Raw genomic sequence first — 4,764 nt, forward strand, 5'->3', positions numbered from 1 at the left:
TCCCAAAGTGCTGGGGTTACAGGCGTGAGCCACCATGGCCCAGCCTAACCCTCTTCATTCAACCCCTACAACCCATCCCTTTTGGACAATACAGCTCTTTGCTTCTAAGAATCTAGACCTTCAAAAGCAAAAGGCTCTTTTTTTTTTCTTTTTTCTTTTTTTTTTTTGAGACAGAGTCTTGCTCTGTTGCCCAGGCTGGAGTGCAGTGGCACCATCTCGGCTCACTGCACCTTCCGACTCCCGGGTTCAAGTGATTCTCCTGCCTCAGCCTCCCGAGTAGCTGGGATTACAGGCACCTGCCACTATGCCAGGCTAATTTTTGTATTTTTAGTAGAGATGGGGTTTTACCATGTTGGTCAGGCTGGTCTTGAACTCCTAACCTTGTGATCTGCCTGCCTCAGCCTCCCAAAGTGCTGGGATTACAGGGGTGAGCCACTGCACCCAGCAAAAGAGAAAGCCTCTTAACTCTCCTTAGGGGCAGGGGCACCCCCAAACATTTACTCATTCAGTAATATTTACTGAGCATCTACTATGCTCCAGGCACTGTTTTAGGTCCTGGGGATAGAACAGTGAAGAAAAACAAATAATAATAATACTTCCTCTGTGGAGTTTACATTCTAGTAGGAAAAATGGACAATAAACTGTACAACTAAGTAAATTAGACAGTATGGGGTCAGGCACAGTGGCTCAGGCCTATAGTCGCCGCACTTTGGGAGGCCAAGGCAAGTGGATCTTCTGAGGTCAGGAGTTTGAGACCAGCCTGGCCAACATGGTGAAACCCCGTCTCTACTAAAAATACAAAAATTAACCAGGCATGGCAGTGCGTACCTGTAATCCTAGCTACTCAGGAGGCTGAGGTAGGAGAATCGCTTGAACTCCGGAGGTGGAAGTTGCAGTGAGCCAAGATCATGCCACTGCACTCCAACCTGGGCAGAAGAGCGAGACTCCATATCAAAAAATAAAATAAAATAAAATAGATAGTATAGGAGGAGGCTATAAATGTAAAGGAGAAGCTGATGGTCAAGCAGAGACCGAAAGGACACGAGGGTACAAGGGTACAAGCCATGTATGAGGCTTTCTTTCTTTCTTTTTTTTTTTTTTTTTTGAGATAGAGTCTAGCTTTGTCACCAGGCTAGAGTGCAGTGGTGTGATCTTGGCTCTCTGCAACCTCCGCCTCCTGGGTTCAAGAGATTCTCCTGCCTCAGCCTCCCAAGCAGTGGGGACTACAGGCACGCGCCGCCATGCCCAGCTAATTTTTGTACTTTTAGTAGAGACGGGGTTTCATCATGTTGGCCAGGATGGTCTCAATCTCCTGACCTCATGATCTGCCCACCTCGGCCTCCCAAAGTGCTGGGATTACAGGCATCGGCCACCGCGCCCGGCCATGTATGAGGCTTGCTTGGCAAAGAACATTCAAGCAAGAGAACAGGCATGCTGGAATGATCATAGTATAGTCTAGGGCAGCAGTGTGACTGGCGAGGAGAGGGCCAAAGGGCCATGAAGTCAGAGAGGGAACGAGATCTCTGACGGGTTAAGGCTCTGTAGGCCACAGTGAGAACTTTAGCTTGTATTTTGAGTGAAATATGGAGCCATCGGAGGTTTTTATTTTTCTTTTTTATAATTTTTCCTTTCAGTTTTAGAGATGGGGATCTCACTGTGTTGCCCAGGCTGGTCTCAAACTCCTGGCCTCAGGTGATCCTCCCACCTCGGCCTCCCAAAGTGCTGGGGTTACAGGTGTGAGCCACTGCCCCTGGCTACACTGGAGGGTTCTGAACAAGAAAGTCACATGATCTGGCTTTCCTCACCCACACCCCTACCCACTGTTTCCTGATCCTCCCAGCCCCTAGCAACTGCCATTCTTCTTTTTCTTCCTTTTCCTTCCTTCCTTCCTTCCTTCCTTCCTTCCTTCCTTCCTTCCTTCCTTCCTTCCTTCCTTCCTTCCTTCCTTCCTTTCTCTCTCTCTCTCTCTCTCTTTCTTTCTTTCTTTCTTTCTCTCTCTCTCTCTCTCTCTCTCTCTCTCTCTCTCTCCCTCTCTCTCTCTCCCCCTGTCTCTCCCTCACTTTCTTTCTTTCTTTCTTGGGTCAGAGTCTCACTCTGTTATCCAGGCTGGAGTGACATGATCTTGGCTCACTACAACCTCCGCCTCCTGGGTTCAAGCGATTCTCATGCCTCAGCCTCCCGAGTAGCTGGGATTACAAGCATGTGCCACCATACCCAGCTAATTTTTGTATTTTTAGTAGAGACAGGGTTTTACCATGTTGTCCAGGCTGGTCTCGAACTCCTGATCTCCAATTATCTACCCGCCTCGGCCTCCCAAGGTGTTGGGATTACAGGCATGAGCCACTATGCCCAGCCTTGCTTATTTTAAATCTGAAAACATAATGTGATAAATATGTATAAGCTTGCCTGCTGCAACTTAAACCCTAATTCAAGTATCTAAATTTTGAAGATAGCCTGAGGGAAAACCTTCACACAGGAGACGGCTGACTTAGCCATTAATTCTCAGTTGGATGTTCTGTGGTGAGATAATTACAGTTTTTCCAAACAGGTCAAACCCGTATGGTGAACTAACAACTCAATTTTTTTCTTTTCTTTTTCTTTCTTTCTTTTTTTTTTGAGACAGAATCTCACTCTGTTGCGCAGGCTAGAGTGCAGTGGCTTGATCTCGGCTCACTGCAATCTGTGCCTCCAAGGTTCATGTGATTCTCCTGTCTCAGCCTCCTGAGTAGCTGGGATTATAGGCGCGCGCCACAATGCCCGGCTAATTTTTGCATTTTTAGTAGAGACGAGGTTTCACCATGTTGGCCAGGCTGGTCTTGAACTCCTGACCTCAGGCGACCTGCCCACCTCAGCATCCAAAAGTGTTGGGATTACAGGCTTGAGCCACAGTGCCCGGCCTAAGTTTTTCTTAATTCATGAAAAATATATGGCTTCAATTGTTAACAATGATTCCTCCTGGGGTTTAGGGATGGAGAGTGGACGTTAAGACAATACTTATTCTTCTTTACACATTCCATAGTGCTTGAATTTAAAAATGTATATTCTTTTTGTAATTTCAGAACAAAACAAAAGAATTTGGTTGGAACTGCTCTACAGAGAATCAAAGAAATCAGCCTGAATTATCTGATCTTAACTGAATTTTCAAAAGACTCTCTAATACCTTCTAATTACCACAAGCCAGCTTGTTCCGTTCCAACCACCTAGCAGTACAGATAATAGATAATCTGCCTGAAAAAGGCTTCCTCAGGGCAATGACGTCTTTGCAGGTTGAACAGGATTTCTTCACAGCACAGGGAGAATCTGAAGATCCTTCCCAATTTCTTATAAACGAATACAGTTCCTTACTCTGTTGTGTTTTAAATATTTTTATGTTTTGGTTTGTTTGCTTGTTTGTGTATAAAGATAGGGTATCGCTCTGTCACCCAGGCTGCAGTGCAGTGGTCTGATCACAGCTCACTGCAGCCTCTACCACCTGGGCTCAAGTGATCCTCCCACGTCAGTTTCCCAAGTAGCTAGGACTACAGGCATACACCAGCACGCTTGGCTAATTTTTTATTTTTATTTTTAGTAGACACGAGGTCTTGCTAAGTTGCCCAGGCTGGTCTCAAACTCCTGAGCTCAAGCAATCCTCCCACCTTGGCTTCCCAAAGGGCTGCAATTACAGGTGTAAGCCACCATGCCTGGCTAATATTTTTATGCTTTTTAAAGGTAGTTTAATTTTTTTTTTTTTTTTTTTCCGAGACAGAGTCTCGCTCCTGTTGCCCAGACTGGAGTGCAATGGTGCACTCTGGGCTCCCTGCAACCTCCACCTCCTGGGTTCAAGTGATTCTCCTGCCTCAGCCTCCCGAGTAACTGGGATTACAGGCATGCGCCACCACACCTGGCTAATTTTGTATTTTTAGTAGAGACAGGGTTTCTCCATGTTGGTCAGGCTGGTCTTGAACTCCCGACCTCAGGTGATCCACCCAACTTGGCCTCCCAAAGTGCTGGGATTACAGGCATAAGCCATGGTGCCCAGGGTTTTTGGTTTTTTTTTTGAGACAGAGTCTTGCCCTGTCGCCCAGGCTGGAGTGCAATGGCGCGATCTCGTCTCACTGCAACCTCCGCCTCCTAGATTTAAGCTATTCTCCTGCCTCAGCCTCCCAAGTGGCTGGGATTACAGGCACACGCCACCACGCCCAGCTAATTTTTGTATTTTTAGTAGAGGCGGGGTTTCACCATGTTGGCCAGACTGGTCTCAAACTCCTGACCTCAGGGGTTCCGCCCGCCTCGGTCTCCCAAAGTGCTGGGATTACAGGTGTGAGCCACCACGCCTAGCTAATTTTTTTAAATGGTAAAGTTATACGTCCTCGTTGTAAAAAAATATGCAGACCATATAGAAATGTATAAACCTCATTCTGCAGAGCTAACCACTGTTTAAAGTACAGTTGTATATCCTTTCCAATTTAACAAATATGTACATACATATATAATTTCATGTTTATTTTTTATTGAGATACAATTCACATACCATAAGACTCACCATTCTAAAGTATACAATTCACCAGGCACAGTGGCTGTAATCCCAGCACTTTGGGAGGCTAAGGAGAGAGGATCAATTGAGCCCAGGAGTTTGAGACCAGCCTAGACAACATAGTGAAATCCTGTCTCTACAAAAAATACAAAAGTTAGTTGGGTGTGGTGGCACACACCTGTAGTTCCAGCTACTTGGGAGGGTGAGGTGGGAGGATTGCTTGAGCCAGGGAAGTCGAGGCTGCAGTGAGC

Source organism: Macaca fascicularis, chromosome 20 (assembly GCF_037993035.2).
Source record: "Macaca fascicularis isolate 582-1 chromosome 20, T2T-MFA8v1.1".
Lineage (NCBI taxonomy): Eukaryota > Metazoa > Chordata > Mammalia > Primates > Cercopithecidae > Macaca > Macaca fascicularis.